The sequence below is a fragment of the Bombyx mandarina genome, chromosome 03, assembly GCF_030267445.1.
Source record: "Bombyx mandarina strain Sakado chromosome 03, ASM3026744v2".
Classification (NCBI taxonomy): Eukaryota; Metazoa; Arthropoda; class Insecta; order Lepidoptera; family Bombycidae; genus Bombyx; species Bombyx mandarina.
The window spans coordinates 5,788,532-5,808,831 of NC_143210.1; the positions used below are offsets into that span (position 1 = coordinate 5,788,532).

Genomic DNA, 20,300 nt, shown 5'->3' on the forward strand with positions numbered 1-20,300 from the left:
TGAAAAAAAAACTATTTTAACGAATCTAGCTGTAGGATTGAAATGATTTTAATAGACCTAGAAATAAATTTTTTTTGCGCCTCGAATATGGTTATTGCCTATCATTTATGTACAAAGCAGTTATTGTCGCTTAGTCACGTTTGCCTTTCAAGCGTCGATACAGAACTTAGTATACGGAATACAATGATTATAAATTATCGACGATCGGAATGGCGGTCTTATGTGCGGAGTCAAGTAGGGTATTCCAGAACACGTGGTCGAGCCTCGCTGTGCTGTGTATCACGAGTCTGGCCAGGCGTGAAGTCCTAGCCTATGTTGAATGCTCCGGACTTTTTTTATTTATTTTGATTTGTTTTTGTTTTTTTTTTTATTGCTTAGATGGGTGGGCGAGCTCACAGCCCACCTGGTGTTAAGTGGTTACTGGAGCCCATAGACTTCTAAAACGTAAATGCGTCACCCACCTTGAGATATCAGTTCTAAGGTCTCAGTATAGTTACAACGGCTGCCCCACCCTTCAAACCGAAACGCATTACTGCTTCACGGCAGAAATAGGCAGGGTGGTGGTACCTACCCGTGCGGATTCCTAAGAAGTCCTACCACCAGTAATACAGTTGTGTAAACAGTTGAAGGTGGTCTAGAGTGCTTTCCACCACTAAATCGCTCACGACAATCACGTCTGATCGTATTCAAGAAACTAACTATACTTACTATCCTTGAGACCTTAGAACTTATATCTCAAGGTGGGTGGCGCATTTACGTCGTAGATGTCTATGGGCTCCAATAACCTCTTAACACCAGGTGGGCTGTGAGCTCGTCCACACATCTAAGCAATAAAAAAAAACTCATTAATATTTGTAACGCAATAAATTTTATTATATAGGAATCTCTTAAGCTGACTGCATTCTAAATTGACGAATTAATGAATGAATATTGTAATTTTGTAATCATCATCAATAACAACAAATAAACATTCTATTTTGTACACAAATTGAAGGTAGTTTTTTTAGCTAATTCTAATTTAGACCACAGAAATTTCAATTTTTTTTTTCTTTAAGAATTCCGTTCGTTCTGTAAGTTCGGGATTCAGTCGATCGAGCCCGTGTAAATTTTGGTCGAAATTCAGCGGCTGATTTAGTTGAGTAATTTCTGTCTCATAAAACAGCGAAACATAGACACAGCCGATTAATAAAAACATACTTCAAAAATGAGAAATTTAATTGTTTCAAAGAACTCACGATTAGAAATGAGACCTCATCCGATTTCAACTCCACAAAAACTTAAAGCACTGTCTTTGGGAAAAAAAAAACATTTCCCCAAACTGCTAGTCGTAGCATGATATGACGCCGGAGTACTCGTACCGAGTGATGCGATTGCTTATGTTAAAAAAGTAGAAGCAGGTGCCAATGTTTTATATCATTATGGATCCTCCCGATCTATTAACGGTGTTGTTAGGTACCACAAGCACCGGTCACTGTCCTCGTCGAACCCGTCGCTCGACCAGCGATTTAACCCATAGCCACAACCCACTGAGTTTCTCGCCGGATCTTCTCAGTGGGTCGCGTTTCCGATCCGGTGGTAGGTTCTGCGAAGCACTGCTCTTGTTAGGGCCAATGTTAGTAACACTCCAGTTTGCGCCCCGTGAGCTCACCTACATGTTAGGGCGAAGCTGAAATAGCCTCTCAAGGCTATCAGTATAGGTATTGAATATATAAATATATATAGAATAGAATTTATATTTATATGATATATATTCACGAATGGCATATGTCATCGTTCTTGTTGAACTTGTGGAAGAGTTCAACGTACAACCTAGCCCATAGATACAGTCCATTGAGTTTCTCGCCGGTACTTTTCAGTAAGTCGCAATTCCGTTTTGGTGGTAGATTCAGCGAAGCACTGCTCTTGCTAGGGCTAGTGTTAGCAAGGTATTTCAGGTTGAGGCTGGTCGTTGGAATAGCCCTTTAGGCTGCTAACGATTAGGTAGGAGAAAAAAGGAACTAGTTTTACACAGATAGAATATTAAATTTAATTTACATAGGTACTAGTCAAACACGGCCCGCCGTGCTAGTCGATCTTTTATTTTACTTTGATTCGATCTCCACCAAACTTCACAAGATTATCCGCTCCGGCCGGTTCGGGGTCCCTAAGGAACATATGTATGTACGTACAATCGGCTTTTAGATACATACATGTGTAGGTACATATGGAATCTTACAGGGGTTAACAAATTTTCTGCTCCCGATAAGTTAGGTAGTATATTCCGCGTGTTTCTACTAATACGTTATGTTTTTAAGAGTACAATAGTCGCTATACAATTGAGATCTAGTCCTCGCGTCTCAAGCTTGGCAGCAGTGATATCCACGGCCTCAGTCAATCACTATACCAAGCCTCTGCATTTTTACAATTTTTAGTTAATTATCTGTATAGTTCGAAACAAGTTCCTTTGCAAGACTGTTATTTTCGAAAACACTCACCCACTCACACTCACTCACTTATCACTGGTGGTAGGACCTCTTGTGAGTCCGCACGGGTAGGTACCACCGCCCTGCCTATTTCTGCCGTGAAGCAGTAATGCGTTTCGGTTTGAAGGGTGGGGTAGCCGTTGTAACTATACTGAGACCTAAGAACTTATATCTCAAGGTGGGTGGCGCATTTACGTTGTAGATATCTATGGGCTCCAGTAACCACTTAACACCAGGTGGGCTGTGAGCTCGTCCACCCATCTAAGCAATAAAAAAAAAAAAAAAAACACTCGACTGTTTTGACTCAAGTTGCGTAAATGTCGAATTTTGTGCTCACGTCGAGCTAAATATTTTAATAAAAATAAGTTGTCCGTTAAAAACCATACAAAGATACAGACTTGCAATTTAATTATGTCCATATGAGACATCTAAATTATCGGTAGTACCTACCAAGACCCTTAATGTGACTTCTGATTTTAGAATAAAATTATTAAGAGTTTAAGTAAAAATAGAAACACGCACCTACCTATGTAATGAATGAGCAGGCTACTCGTGTGTTATAATGTACATATAAGCTATAAATGTTTAGATCTGTCCCGCTAACGCTTCAATAAAGAAACGACCTTCTTCAATTAACACGTGAACATTTATTGATTTATAAGAACAAACGAACTGGTTATATTTTTCACGGAATTTCTGAAGCTGCTGAACATAGCTATTTTAAACAGAATTGCTTATTGTAGGTTCCTACTTAAGTAACCTACATCAAACTTTCATAAAATTATATTCAATGACCTACATATTGCAAACACGTGTATTGGCAGCAATTATATTTTCCTCTATTCTGAATAGCATAGCTTTGATTGGCCATTCATCCATTTCAAATAATACGATCATGTTCATAATTGTAAAACGTCGGTCTATAAATTAAGTTGTTTAATTGTCTCTATTAATAGTTTCAGGTTTAGAATTGGCTATCTCCGTGTTGCAGTCGCATCGATAATTATCGAAACCACCGAACGGTAATAGCTCTTCTAACTAACATAGTTGGTAAACGACGGGTGCCAGGGCCGCCATTAAAGGAGTCTAATATACTAAAAAGTACAACTAAAGATTAGAGATAAAAACATGTTAATTCTGTCTTCTAACTTTAAACATAGATTAATAAAATATAAATAAAATAAATACTCCTAAATACGATTGGCAATCGAAATAATTGTTTTAAAACATAAATAAAGAACAAAATTAGTTTAATTTTGCATTTCAATAAGTTAAAACCTACAACATGCTTTGGATGCTTGGAAAGGCCATCCCGCTCGGGTTTACTTACACCACCTCGTGCCTACCTGTACTATCGATTAAATTAAAAATAACACTATGGTTATCCCGAACATTAAGATCATAGTAGACGTGACTTTTTTTTTAATAACACATATATTTGCACATATTACTTTAAATACATTAAAACAAATAAACGATAGAGTGTTAGCACGTTTAATCGCGCACCCTTGCTAAATTAAATCGAATTAATTTTCGTGGTTTTAATCTTATCTTATTTTTATTTCATAATCTCCCAAACAAGTCACTGAAAAAATCAACTCATACAGTTGTGAAAGTTTTTACTTGAAGTTTTCAATTTAAGAAAATTAATAAGTCTAAAATCGTAACCCGCGATCTTATGTCATCAATCAAATTAATGGTTTCAAGGAAGCAATTTGATTCTGGTTGCGCTCCTGTCACTTTGGTTATACATTAATTATTCAATACGGACTCAGCCCTGCCGGAGGCTACATATTTCAATGAAATTCTCTTTCGGCCTTCGAGCGTGAATAGCGGAATATATGTTTAATTGGGCGTATAAATTTAACATGTACCTAAGTACATAAAGCAATGATATGTAAAAATTTTTTGGGTACTTCGTAGACAGCTGCAGGCAGCGGCTTGGCTCTGCTCCTGGTATTGCTGAAGTCCATGGGCGACGGTAACCACTCACCATCAGGGTGCCGTATGCTCGTCTGCCTACAAGAGCAATAAAAAAAAAGACCAGCGTAGGTACTGCCCACCTCATAGTCCGTGGTCACGGCCTCTCGGAATAACTTACTACAAAATAACTGACTTTGGAATGAAATTCCAACCACGGTGTTTCCTGAGGACTATATTTTTATTATGTGCTTCTTCAAACGAGGTTTAAGCAGTTGTCTGTGTTCTAAGCAGCGGCTTGACTGTCCCTGTGACATTGACGATGAGGTTCACTGTATACCTACTATTATACCTACAAGAGAAAAACATATTTGGGCACGTGACTAATATTATAACTTCTTTGTTATTTGAACTATTCCTGGCTCTCGTATTAGTAGCAATCGTCTAAATCCCCGACGCCAAGAATCCTCCCCTTCCTTCTACTTCGGCTCGTAACAGTTACGTTTTTCTATTTAAATGGTAGCAGAGCTATTTATTGTACCATTGCCATTGAAACTTTAATTTATGTAAACGCTTAACATTAGATGGACCGCTAACTCTCCTAATGATCGACGAAAAGGGTCATTTTAGCTGTTAAGTAGGGTCAATTTTAAAACCCTTTTTTTTTCATAACATTGATGTTAATTTTGGGGCGGCCTTTGTACTGTATTACTGTAGGTAAAATTGACAGCTAGAACTCATGTTTCAAGGGGGGATGAGGCATAGGGATGAGACATGGGGATGAAACATATAATGTCAATTGCTTAAATAGTCAAATAGTTGTGTTAGGTTTTTAACTTAACATAGATTATAATTAATTAATACTTACTAACAAAATGATATGGTTTATTTACTGAAATAAAGATACAATATAATAATAATAAACACTCTTGATGTCACAGTTAACATTAGGTGGGTCGTGAGTCCGAACATTAAATATCTAAAAATACTATCGGGCTACTTAGAAAGAAAACTGCCGAGTATTTTAAAGTTTTGTTTATGATATTTAAACAATATATTGTTCAGCCAACAACATTAATTTGTTGTACCGACAGATTATTTTTAAATACCAGTTGACATCGATATTATTGTGTTCACTAAGTACTAATAAGCCGTTAACAAATTTAGAATGAATTCCGTGTACTTTCCAATCAACCTACATTCGTGTTTAGTTAAGTACAACACTCAATTAATTAGCTTTAATTACCAACGAAGTACTATTATAATTGTGGATCGTCATCATGTTGGAAATAACCACAAGAAACTGTTTCGTGATAAAAGGTCTGGTTGTCTAAAAACAACTATCTAAAGCAAAATTTATTTAAAATACACTGGTGGTAGGACCTCTTGTGAGTCCGCGCGGGTAGGTACCACGGCCCTGCCTATTTCTGCCGTGAAGCAGTAATGCGTTTCGGTTTGAAGGGTGGGGTAGCCGTTGTAACTATACTGAGATCTTAGAACTTATATCTCAAGGTGGGTGGCGCATTTACGTCGTAGATGTCTATGGGCTCCAGTAATCACTTAACACCAGCTGGGCTGTGAGTTCGTCCATTCATCTGTCTCATTGCAATAAAAAAAAAATACAAAACACACTGGAGTGTGATGAAATCAAGGAAAAGGTTTTTGATACAAACAATAAAATTATATAGGCGCTAATAAATAGTAGAGGAGTAGTAATAATATTGTTTTTAATAAAACAGGAAAACAGTTTCGTTTGCTGCTTTAGATGGCATTCGAATTATAAGCCACCATCCTCAAAGCAATTTGTAGTTTCTTATAAAGTTTACCTCAATTTGTTATTCAGTTTGGTTTTTGATAAATAAAAACAGCTAAGAATTGAAACGTAAAAAAATACGTTCTAATTTAAGGACCGCGCAATTTCTTAATTAAATAACTACACAGTTTCGCTAAATATTCATTGCACAGGAATTATATTCGTCTAATCTAACCATAAGAATTGCGGCAAATATCTGAGGAACCTTAGGCTTGTGGAAATTGGAAAATGTTATTTTTTTGCAATTATCATCGTTGCTCGTTGAGCTTTCAGCGGTGATCGTCGCGTCGTCTGTCCTCGACAGCCATCGGGAGAGCTCGCCTGGACCCGAGTAAATGTGACAACAGCGACAATGATCTCACCTACCCTTTCTGACTCAACCGTGAATCATAGTCGAGAAAGAGAAGGAAGATCTCCGCCGCCTCTCTCGATCGCATTATTTCCATCCAAATCCCGGTCGAGGCTTGATATTTTCCCGTAGGCTTCAGGCTTCAGTCCCTTGAATAGCGCAGGGGGAATTTCACATTTCACGTCGCGCACTCGTACAGATAACGACTTTCTCAGGAATGATTGAGTAACCATTTGTTAGTGGCCTCGCGTTACGCGCTATTTTCAATTAACACGATGCGGAAATTTTAGTACGTGCATCTCTTGTGCTAATGTGAAGTTCATTTCATTCAGTAAATACAAAATTGTAAATTGATCGTGAGTATTGACTCAAGGTGAAGTGGTCGTCGGTCGAATGGCCGTAACAGGTTGATCTGGTGAGTATATAGTTTGTTTTTTGCTTAAATTTATTATTGATTTGCGTTTCATTTGTTTACGAAGGACGCGAGAAAGTGGTTAAAGGTTATGACCCCTCGCGCGTATTCAGAGGCTGGAGGGAGGGAACTCGTCATGTTACCTAACTATACTCCAGGATTGAAATACCTATATTCAACTATTAATAACGCAAGCCAATTTTTTTTAATAGTATGTTTAAAGTAAGTAAACATTTAAAAGACTTAGAACGAATCTGTTTACAAAATAACTACAACAGCATTTTTAATATTTAAATTATTTAATACATGTTTAATTCGTAAATAGTAAGGTACATGTCTAAAAAAATAATCAATGTAAATCCAATAGATATTAAATCTAATTCTTTCAAAATAATTAAAATATCTATATTATGAAATTTTTATTTAAACATATACAGACAATATGCAAGAAAGCTGTATTTCAACTTAAAGATTACAATTCAGATAAATGTTTGTGTTTATTTTTTTTGCATAAATTTGTTAGAACATCTTACGTGATTCTAATACTACAGATATGTCATTCCGATTACCTAGAAATACTATTATAGTTTGGCATCTATCCGTCTGTAGTTGTACTTTCCAGATCATATCTTTCTACGCAGCTGTATTTTACATATTGATTGCTGGTGAAATGTTTTATATGGGTTTGTATTTTATTTTTGCCACCGGGTTGCACTTGCAATACGTATTCACTATAACCGTTTTCTAATGGAACTAAGACCTCAATGAAATGTTTCAATGCATTTAGCGGATTTGTTGTTCTGATTTCAACAGCTTATCGTCGTTTGGCCCTCAAAAGCATCTACCTAAATTCTACGTTGATTAATAAAATGTTAACTGATCGATTGGGTTTGCATTAATATTTTCTAACAAAAGATTCATGTTAAGTTTTTCGCCTTTTCCGATAAATCGTCTTAAGCGGCTTTACTAACAATGAAATTGTATTTCAGCCCGTCCCTACGGGGATATAAAAATATACCTACATAGGTAACTGCAAAGTTCCTTGAAGTTTATATAATTAAATTTAATGTAAATATTGAATTTCGTAACAATTAGAACCTTTGAACAATAAATTAAGCATAAATAAAGACCGATATTCACTATATTTAGTTCTACATTTTATCTTTATTTATCAAGACTAGATAATTGAAAAGAAATAATCTGATCACTATGACGAATGAAATAATAACTAATAATAATAATAATAATTCATTTTGAATTTGAAGGTGCCCGGTATGAGCTATAACTGAACCCAATGATCCATTCCTCATATTTACGGTAGGCGATGATTCATGCTTAAGACTATGAGCCTTAATGAAGACTTAGCACCAGATGGGCCGTGGAAATTATTTACCATAAAGCGCTGTAAGCGTCGTGTTCTTGTGCTCATTCGTGCTCAAATAATTAAAGCACGTATTATCGGTCGCTAAGGGTTCAATATCAAAGTGTTTATTGGGTGGTTAGAAAGAGTTCACAATCCGATAACTCTCTAAGGAGCAGACGGGTCTCTTCAGATGGAATGACACGGCTAAGCCGTCTTTAAAAATAGGGGACAAGTGCCGATTAATAAAAAAAAACTCAGCTTTCATAGTATGGTATGACAACGTAAATTCCGCGGTGTTATTATTAAGTTCTCGTTTGGCGACTGCTCAGTGCTAAGTAAGTGATTTTCGCGGCAGAAATGCCCAGGAGGTAGACATCAATAGGCGTGACTTTAAAACCCAGATGAAACTAAGTCAAAACCCCGATCAAATATTTATTTGAAACGTTTCAGTTTTCATGTAGGTATTTCGTTTCAGTTGGTAGGTTGTCCCTAAGGTTTTTAACAGCGAATTAGCAACCGGTTACGGTCACTGGAAAAGATATTTGTTGAGTAAATTGTGACGCAATTAACTTAATTCGTCCGTATAGCGTATTTCAAATGAAGATATGAATTTATATCGATCAAAATAATTTTTCATTGCCCTTGTAGGCAGCCCACCTGATGGTGAGTGGTTACCGTCGCTCACGGACGTCAGCAATGCCAGGGGCAGAGCCAAGCCACTGCCTACCGTTTAATACCCTCCACAAGACTCGTTTGAAGAAGGACATGTCATAGCGGTGCTCGGGAAACACTATAGAGGGGAGCTTATTCAAGCCGGATGGTGCGTGGCAAAAAGATCTCTGGAGCCGCACTGTGGATGAACGCAGTGGCTCCGGGTTGTAAGGATGAACTCTGCTCCGGTGGCGGGCGGCGCGATGGTAACAACGAGATGATGGAATCATCTCAAATAATTCCTCAGAGCACTCCCTATGGAATATCCGGTACAAAATGCAAAGAGAAGCGAAGTCCTTCCGCAGACCCAGAGGTTCCAAATGATTCGTGAGAATAGGATTATCAACAATCCGAACGGATCGAATCAAATGGAAGTAGCTGGTATTTGGGAGCCCGGTCTAGAGGTGAGAGCAACATTCTACGCGAGGCCAGACTTGTGGTTTGTAAAGCAAATTTCTTTGCCTATTTTGGACGCCAACTTTGTTTTGCCCTCCAAATGACTCCAAAATTGGACATCGCTCAAAATGTCGACCCCAATTATCCCAATACTAGTGGAAGGTTGCAGGGGAACTCCTTGGAATTTTAGCACCATAACAAAGGGGTCCTTCTTGGCAGTGAACGCACAACCTTGTATCTTCAACGGGCTCATCTCCAAACACCGGCCGCCTGAGTTTTGTAGCGCTTAAACAACAGACGTTGATCCGGGTAGCCATTCCATTCCATCTTGTCATTGCTAGAGCGTCTCACTCACCAAGCTTGTGACTTAGAATTACACCTTCGTCCATACAAAGTCTGTAGATTACGTCGTCAAGTTCATCTTAGATAGGAGCCGAAATGTCCTGAGGAACGCTCCAAGTAAATGTCTGATCTGACTTCTACAGACTTCTTTTTTAGTCTTTTAAAGTCCATGCGGGTGTAATTCGGCTATGAAGTATTCTCTCAATGAATTATGGACGTTAGGATAGTGCTAAGCAAATGTTAGCCAAGTCTCTCAGACTGCGCCCCGTGAAACTCGCCTACACTTTCGATGAAACTAGGTTAACCCCTTGAGGTTACTAGCAGCAGGCAAGCAAAAAAAAGTAGTGCTCAATTTATTCCAGCAACGCTTTTTAATATCCTTTGTAATTGAAATGATATCAATGGGAGATCCTTTTTCTTCGGTTTTCGTAATTAATTAAAACGGTAACATACCTATTTTTACGTAAAAATAGGTATTAAAAATAGGTATGTTACCGTTTACAATTATAAACTTGAGGATTACCTACCTCATAATTGTCAGTATATTATTTCCGAGGTTTCGACCACTTTACGGTATTCATGGTCACGAGCGGCTGGCCGTTTTAATTACTCTTTTACATACTTAAGAATGCACCGTTTTTTTCTGTATTATTGAGAATTCAGCTTGACTGAAACAAGATTTATAATTAATTAATTAATTAATTGGTGCGTAATTATTTCTATCTGTGAATATATAACGTTCTTTTTTATCGTCTTTTACAGCAATAAAATTGATACGTATATATAAATTTTTATACTATCAGCCCACTGACATCCACTGTTGGACTTGGGCCTCCCCCAGGCCCCGCCGCAAATGTCGGTCCAGCGCCATATATCAATAGGCAAAGACAAAACAACTACGTACCATTTTCTCCGCTATTTGTCATTCAAATTTTTTTTTGTTTTTGCTCAATAACTGTGATCGAATTTAAGGGTTACCAAAAATAAAATTGGGTATGACTATTCAGTTAATTTTTTTCATTTTTATGTCAATAGCGAAGCTTTTTTTCTTTGTAAACCTAAGCTGATAGCCTTGAGAGGCTATATCAGCGTAACCTTAACTAGTAGGTGAGCTCACGGGGCTCAAACCTGACGACGTTGCTTACACGAACCCTAGCAAGAGCCGTGCTTCGCAGAATCTACCACCGGATCGGAAACGCGACCCACTGAGAAGGTCCGGCGAGAAACTCAGTGGGCTGTGTCTGAGGGTTAATTTACTCGTCGAGCCCTTCGTCGCAAGCGACGGATTCGACGAGAACGATGACAGGGCGAAGCTGTAAGAGAACATGTATTACATAAAATGAATTAAATTTTTCAAGGATGAGCAATTTTGATGGAATTTCGATGATTGAGTGAACACAAATAAAATCAAAAGGATTGTGGTAGTTATTTTTTAGACATTTGGTCCCGTATCGGATGTTTCATTTGCACCAAAATAACAATATCCTATATTTAAAATACAATTCTTATTTATTATTTAACTACTTCAGTAGGTACTATTGTGGATCGGACATTATTGGTACCAACAAGAGATAGGCAATAGGGGCAGGTATCAGATGTGGCAATATTGTGACCCCAAAATAAGTACTATTATTCTGCCTAAATATTATGCTAGTCAGATATTTCGGTTTCATGGTAAGAATACAACTGAAATGAATTTTCAAGTTCATCATTCATGACGGGCTTATCCATACACACTGTGATGTCCATGGACTCTGTAACCGCTTAACAACAAGAGTGCAATAGATAGGTGCAATAGATATCGGTATAAATCTTTAGAACGCGGATACTAAGTTATAAGAATACTTATTATGATCCAAGAACGTTTATATTTTACGTGTAGAAGAAGACAGCGCCGCGCCGCTTCTTTGAAGACTCTCACGTAACCGTTGCTAAGCACACTAGTTATCTGATCCCCTACGAGTCTGACGCGTCCATTACTAACTCTCGACTATATTTTACATGAATATTAGGCATTAAACGTTGTTTGAGACGCGTTAAATGTAATTCTTATAATATAATATCGAGGGGGGAAAGGTGGTGTTTAAGCGCTTAATACGCAAAAGCTATCTTTGTAATTAAAGGAAAAAAATATTTGGTATTAGCATCAACAATTCGATGTTTTTAACCGAACTTCAATTATATTTACCCCATTTAAACAGTCGAAGAATATTTTTTTTGTCATGGTTTGTTTTTTCAAATTTTAAACTTTAAATGGCTCTCCTGTAAAGTTGCAAAAATGTCACTCAAACGAAATACCTTTCACCCTTCGATATACTCTATGACCCGTAAACTTATTTAAATTCTATATTCTAAGCACCGCAGTAGTTGTCATCATAAAGATTTACTATATGCCGTGTGTATTGTAATGACTATTCTGTGACTATCAAACTGAATAAAAATTCGGAAAATTCTTGAAATTCGTCCAAAGGAATAGGAAATCGAAGCTCAACCCTTGAAACACTTCGAGGCACGGACAATATTAATTTCAGTCGAGCCCCTACAAATACCATTAATAAACAGAAAGAAATTCTCAATTTTCCGCTCTGTAGAATATTTTAATTTAAAATTCCGTTAGTGCACACCCGTTCATCACTGTCAACAGATGTTCGGTGCCAATGAAATCCACCGTATCGATATCTCGAACATAAAGAAAGAAGGGTTTATGTAAATAATGTTTGTACTCTGACGCGCCGGTTTTGCGATTCTTGAAGGCTTTCGATTTTACATTCTGATACTAAAATGTATTATTGAAATACTAGATATGTATGTAGTATGTATGTAGCTCGCGAATAGATACGCTTATTTGTTTCTTCGTTGTTTGTGAGTATTTATTGCTTACTGTTTTTTTTTGACGTAAATACGTGTATCCCACCAAACAGTAAAATAGATATTATTAAACAAAAAACTACATTTTTTTTTTATAATTATGAATTATTTAATTTAAATGAATAAATTGGAACATCCAGCTGCTTAGTGGCTAGTGAACTTTATTGATGTCCAAGTTCGGCCGGCTACGGTACCCGGCCGGAATCAACCTTTGTTAAAAATGTCTGGTGAAACATTCAAAAATTTAAATCAACAAAGGTCACGTCTGCTAAACATAATCAGTAAAATTCAATATTGTTAACACCCACAGCATTCACGCTGAGACTGATATTATTAGGCATGTGTTACTATACTTATTGCGAATATTCAAATATACGGTGCTCTGAACAATATTTAATAGGTACAAGGATCTAACGGAGCTAATAATTAAATATTCAACGGCTCAATGGACATCTAAGCTTGTGTTAAACAAGCCACTGAAATGTTATGGAACAAGAGAAATGAAAGAATGAAGTTTATATAAATTTTAGGCTTTATATTCGCCCTTTAATTTTTAGTCTTGGAACAATTCCTGAAATCTGTGTAGAATAATGATGTATTCAAATTGTAATTCGTGGCGTATGCCAGGAATTGGCACGGGCCCTGTCAATATTGGATGATTGGAGGTAGTGCAATGGGAATGGTGGGCTCTCACGGATATGAAATGACTCCTTTATCTATGCCACGAAAAGTTCGCGCGTTCCAGTTTGAAGCTTACAAGAGCCTTAGAACAATGCAACTCAGACTTCGACATCACGTGAACACAGTACAGCTTTTGGGCTCTAGTAACGTCTGTGTCGTGAACACGTTTGCTTATGAAAACTGAAAAAAGTAAAAGCTGAAAAAAGAAGAAAAAAAAGTAATAAAACGGTATTCTCAAATCACCGCAAAATTATAATTTGCGTAATTACTGGTGGTAGGAACTCTTGTGAGTACGCACGGGTAGGTACCACCACCTCGCCTATTTCTGCCGTGAAGCAGTAATGTGTTTCGGTTTGAAGGGTGGGGTAGCCGTTGTAATTATACTTGAGACCTTAGAACTTATATCTCAAGGTGGGTGGCGCATTTACGTTGTAGATGTCTATGGGCTCCAGTAACCACTTAACACCGGGTGGGCTGTGAGTTCGTCCACCCATCTAAGCAATAAAAAAAATAATTAAGTTGTATAAATACTTAATAAACTGCTGCGAACAGTCTACACTAATTGTTATTGCGTAACATCGACTTACCAGGAAAAATCGACTTTCTAGGCAAAACAAACGTACAGAATAAACAAACTAATCAAAACATCCTAAAGTGCTGAGCCGTGCTTACTCGCCAACGTCCATTTTAGTTGATTCTACTAGAGGCACATAAACAATAATGGAAACATTCGTGTTAACGCCGCTTTGTCATGGACAAATTGTATTTGATTGTTTATAGCGAACATAATCGGTGTATTCGGTACAACGACGGGCTATTCTTATTCTGTCCATGTCATAAACTCTCAACCACCGCGGTTGTTAGTTGACCATTTCTCGACTACAACTCTTCCTAGTTTTTGGCTAGGCGCCATTACAGTATTATCATCTGCTTTATCGGAAGGGAAGTCGTAACCATATTCCTATGCCGCGTTAGAATAATTTTCGAAAGGTATCGGTGAGAATGAGAGAATAACCTAATCAAAAATTCTTATTTTGTGGACTGTATGTATGTACAGTTATTAAAATTAATTAATAAAAAGATTTTCTATATTGAATATAGTTTTAATTCTGGCATGTTTATTTATCACAACAAGATATATGAGTCGTCTATTATATCAAAGGTGGCAATCTGTGCATTTGGACAAAAAAATGTTATTGATATGTCAATACAGATTGATTTGAATATAATCGTCTCCTTCAAAGAATACGGTTCAAAACCTGCATTAAATAAAGGTTAATAGTTAACCTGTTATTTATCTAAGATGTCGTTCCGAAGAGTTTTGTGACTGCCAATGGAATACAAAGTCAATAATTCGTTTTTCTGATTTACCAATAATTGTCCAAAAGTCAGATTGCCGGCTTTGATAATAGTCGACTCATATATTGTTGTAAGTTTTAATAAAATCGTTAAATCGATTTCAGGGTAATTACCGTGCCAGATAAAGTAAATAAGTACAATGTTGAAAATAAAAACTTATTCATTAAATACTCATCTAGGACTTTTTTCCTTTACATTAACAATGACAAGAAATTGGCGGCTTCTTACGTAGTCGCCTTCGAGGATCTTCGAGTTGCAAGTGCAAAGACTACAAAACGTCATCTTGTCACTTCATCTTGGCTTGAGATATTTCAACTCCACCATGTTTCTGCCTAATTCCAGCGCGAGCCAATAATACTTTATTGTACGAAGTGTATAAAGACAAGGCGGCTAGCGATATTTTCATTGTAGTGTGTATGGGATAGGATAACAGCTTAATAACGGGTAAATGGTCTTAGCGAATCGAAAATAAAGTTCCTAAAATCGATACGTGACCTCTGACATATTCTAGAATAGCGGTCACGGAGGGATTATTAGCGTCCGAATCATTAGAAGGTGTCTTTGTTGAGATCTCCACTAGTACATTCAATTGTACTTAGCGTCATTGGAACTCTTGGTGTACTTTCCACTGATTAATCCCAGATATTGTATATATATTAAATTATCCACATTCTGTGTTTACAGGGGTGGCATTAATTATTTACATAGGTGTTTTATTTATTTCAAGGAGTAACAACTGTCAAAGATTTTATAAAACTCTTACACTGCAACATATTAAAGCAATGGTGTTGATAGATTAACAATCTGTTAAAAACGTAAAGTGGACAGGGAGTTCGTGGGTGTAGACATCGTACCTCAAAGGCTAAGACGTCAGGTATACTTGTATTGAACGATGCGACTGTGCCGCAGTTCAAACCTCGCAGGCGGGTACTAATTTTTCATTAAAACATAATATATTCACGAATACTTTCTCGACGAAGGAACTATATTGTATAAGTAAAAATTATATCAGCAAAAATTATAATTTGCATAATTACTGGTGGTAATTATTATGAATAGTAATAATAATTTATTGCTGAATTAGTATGAAAATTCAAAGCAGGAACTATTCTTTTAGAAGAACATATTTTGACCTATTTTTTTCATCTTCATAAATTTATTAGAAAAACGTAGTGACTTTAAGAACATTTTCATTAACATAAATCAAATTAAAATGATTATCAAGAAGATTATTCTATACCCATCTCGGTTTCAAAGGTAATGTGAGAGAGCCAGCCAATTATGTCGTTTATTCAACCCGCCTGTCAACCAGTCGTGTATCAAAAGGAAATGTTTAAGACAGGTATTCAAACGCACCTTATACTAAGGATCGTATAGTCTTTAGCACCCTTCAAGTTAAAGTTAAACACACGTACGTGCCGTGATATCGGTTGAATACCCCAAGTATTCCGCTCAAGTCGACTAACAATGCAAAACTTTTGACTATCATGTTATTCTGTGACTGACAGCTAATAATAAGTGCGTTTTTGCGACACCAGTACACAATCACCGACAATGGGGCAGAGAAGTGAAATGAAATTAATATTGATGTATACATCAAAAGTTATAACTTTTTTGACTCTCTTTTTTTTATTGCTTTAATGGGTGAACGAGATCACAGTCCATCTGGTGGTAAGTGGTTACTGGAGCCCATAGAAATCTACAATCTAAATACCGCCACTCACGTTGAGATATGCGTTCTAAGGCTGCCTCACCCTTCATATCGAAACGCATTACTATTTCACAGCAGAAATAGGCAGGGTGCTGGTACCTACACGTGCGAACTCACAAGACGTCCTACCACCAGTACCTCGTCTAATCGTTGCCAGATATATCGTTCTCGAAACGTTCAAGAACTAACATGACTACATAGTATAAAACAAAGGCGCTTTCTCTGTCCCTATATCCCTATGTATGCTTAAATCTTTAAAACTATGCTACGGATTTTGATGCAGTTTTTTTAATAGATAGAGTGATTGAAGAGGAAGTTTTATATGTATAATAACATCCATTAAATAGCGGAGAAATCAATAATAAATTACAGTTTCCGAAGCGAAGCGAGGGCGGGTCGCTAGTAACGTATATTAAACAGAATAGGAATTTGACCCATTTTCAATAAAAAACCGTGAGTTGACGAGTTTTATAATGAGTAATATTTTACAACCCATTAAAATATGTATACATACCATATGGCCCTTCCTATTTACCACTTTTGAGGGAATTTCGATGGGATGTCGCCTTGGGACAGGTGAATTTGAATATCGAAGCGACCAATTCATGTTAGTTGGCTAAGTGACGCAGACGCGTAGACGGGTACTGGCGTACACCTAGTTGCTGTAAGGGAGCCAGTGGCGGAATGCTTCCTTGGCAGCACACAATCACTGTTTGCCTCGCATAAAAGAACAATACGTAGCATCCCAACAAAGTAGCATCTACACGTTGACCTCTCACTGCTGGTCATGTTTGTCAACAACGAAAGCGTGATGGGCTTTACAACACACTGGATTTTTTCCAAGTACCGTCCGGTTCTGGAATAATTTCCTTTGTATAGTGCTTCCTGGGTGCTATGACATATTATTTATCGAATTAGTTTTGAAAAAAGTTATCGGGATGGGATTCAGCAGTGTCCTTAGCGTTGCTGATGTCTTGCGATGAAGGGCTCGACGAGTGAATTAACCCATAGACACAGCCCACTGAGTTTTTGCCGGGTCTTCTCAGTGGGTCCCGTTTCCGATCCAGTGGTAGATTCTGCGAATCACTGCTCTTGTTAGGGTCAGTGTTAGCAACACATCCGGTTTGAGCCCCGTAAGCTCACCTACACGTCAAGGAGGAGCTGAAATAGCCTTTCAAGGCTATCAGCATAGGTAGGGAAAAAAAAAGGGTGCGTGTACTTATGTACGCGCGTAAGAAGTTATACTTTATTTTTATTAAATTTATTTCTTTTTTATTTAAATTTTAATCAATTTGAAAAAAAATCGATTAAACAACATCCTCAAACACGCATATTGGACATTCCTTTTCGTCGTATCGTATAAATTCGGTAATTCTCGGTACGGTTCGGAAAATTCACCTGCGGCTATAGGTATTCAGACTCGCCAAGTTACGTCGGTCGTATTGTAATGAGCGATTTAGTGGGCAACTTCATTCTGTTAATTTTAATTGTCACGGTGCGCGCGCATCGTAAAATTTCACTCTCATCACTTTTTCATAACGCGCCTAAAAAAGTATAACTTCAAAAAGTGACATTAATTCCCACATATCTACGCGCCAATGCCTGACATAATCATGTCATAAACACTTATCTTACTAAAAATAATAAGAAAAAATATGTATCTATTCAGAAATTAAATCTAAATATAAATTAAAATGTAATAACAGTCGTCGTGGCCTAAAGGATAAGGCGTCCGGTGCATTCGTATCGAGCGATGCACTGGTGTTCGAATCTCTCTGGCGGGTACCAATTTTTCTAATGAAATACGTACTCAACAAATGTTCACGATTGACTTCCACGGTGAAGGAATAACACCGTGCAATAAAAATCAAAAACCCGCAACAAATTATAATTTGCGTAATTACTGGTGGTAGGACCTCTTGAGAGTCCGCGCGGGTAGGTACCACCGCCCCGCCTATTTCTGCCGTGAAGCAGTAATGCGTTTCGGTTTGAAGGGTGGGGCAGCCGTTGTGACTATACTGAGACCTTAGAACTATATCTCAAGGTGTGTGGCGCATTTACGTTGTAGATGTCTATGGGCTCCAGTAACCACTTAACACCAGGTGGGCTGTGAGCTCGTCCACCCATATAAGCAATAAAAAAAAAGAACAACCTTCGCAATTCAAGCAATAGCTTCATTGTACTTTCCCAAAATCCAAAATATTGGGATTGTCAAAGTTTATATTCAAACGATGTTCAACATACAATCAGTTGCATTGTAAAGCTAAATTCGCTTGTAAATCGGTTGGTTTCGAAGCGGCACTTCACGCCTGGCTTAAAAATAATTATGAAAAAGATATAATTTTTTTTTTTTTATTGCTTAGATAAGAAAAAAAAAATTACAAAGTACAGGTATCGCGTACTGCTCCGATATCTGAACCGGGGCTTCGAATTAGATAAATCTATTAAATTTTTTACCTTAAAAAAAAGAGCTCAGGTTTGTGATTTTTTTTTATTGCCCTTGTAGGCAGACGAGTATACGGCTCACCTGATGGTGAGTGGTTACCGTCGCGCATGGACTTCAGCGATGCCAGGGGCAGAGCCAAGCCGCTGCCTACCATTAAGTACTCTCCACAAGCCTCGTTTGAAGAAGGACAAGTCAAAGCGCTCGGGAAACACCGTGGAGGGGAACTCATTCCAAAGCCGGATGGCAAAAAAGATCTCTGGAAACGCACTTTGGATGACCGCGGTGGCTCCAGGTAGTATGGATGAACTCTACTCCGGTGGCGGGCGGTGTGATAGTAAAAACGAGCTGATGGAATCATCTCAAACAATTCCTCAGAGCACTCACTTGTGTACATGTCATTTGCCAATTATTTATGAAATTTAAATTGATTTCTATCATATATTCTAGAACGTGTTAGTTTATACATACTGGTTCTAGTCTATACTATATTAGTAGACAGCGGCTTGGCTCTGCCCCTGGCATTGCTGAAGTCCATGGGCGACGGTAACCACTCACCATCAGGTGAGCCGTATGCTCGTCTGTCTACAACACGGAATAGATAAATAAGGTTATTTATCTTATTTATCTAATCCGTGGTCTACAATATTGCCCTTGTAAAAAAAATCGTTTATTACAGAATTATATGCTATAATGCTTTTGTTTTTTTTATGTATAAATACGAATATGCGATGCCTTGGTGGCTCTAGTAAGAGCAATACCGCGCTGAATCTATCACCGGATTGGAATCGCGACCCACTGAGAAGATCCGGCTTAAAACTCAATGTATTGTATGTTATGGATTAAGTTGCACTCAATGGATTGTATATTATGGGCTAAGTTGCCCGTCGAATTCTCGAGTTCGATAAGACCAAAGAACTAAAGTCGCCTAAAATATCGAGAGCAGATCGAAAGGATCCGAGAGGGCTTGTTTGGGGAAGCGGCGGTTGTTTTCTATCCCGTCGTCTGGGTCAAAGATATAACTTACTCTCTTATCCGCCGTCGGACGGCAGTATTTTTACTACAACTAAAGTCCGTACAAATAATGTTCTGAAATGTCACTAGCAGTTATTTGTGGGAAGCTCGAGTTTTACGTTTAACAGCTTACCCTCCAATAGTCCAGACATTAACGTACCATTTAAATAATTTAACCTTTCGTCTTTTTTTCCTACCCATGCTGATAGCCTTGAGAGGCTATTTTAGCTTCTCCTTGACGTGTAGGTGAGCTCACGGGGCTCAAACCGGGAGTGTTACTAACACTGGCCCTAGCAAGAGCAGTGCTTCGCAGAATCTACCACCGGATCGGAAACTCGACCCACTGAGAAGATACGGCGAGAAACTCAGTGGGCTGTGTCTATGGATTAATTCACCTGTCGAGCCCTTCGTCGCAAGCGACGGTTTCGACGAGGACAGTGACGGACCTTTCGTCGT

The 20,300-nt window shown here is 37.8% G+C and overlaps 1 protein-coding gene across 2 annotated transcripts in view; it reads left to right on the forward strand.

Moving 5' to 3' along the window:
* Positions 1-5,952: 5,952 nt before the first annotated feature.
* The window catches only part of LOC114250646 (putative G protein-coupled receptor CG31760), a 74,053-nt gene continuing 59,705 nt past the window's right edge, over positions 5,953-20,300 (forward strand). Inside the window, exon 1 of one of the 2 annotated variants that reach the window (XM_089739637.1) lies at positions 5,953-6,959. The gene's annotated coding sequence lies outside the window, so the exon portion shown is untranslated. The remainder of the gene's footprint in view (positions 6,960-20,300) is intronic. The other variant, XM_028184613.2, reaches the window with a different exon arrangement.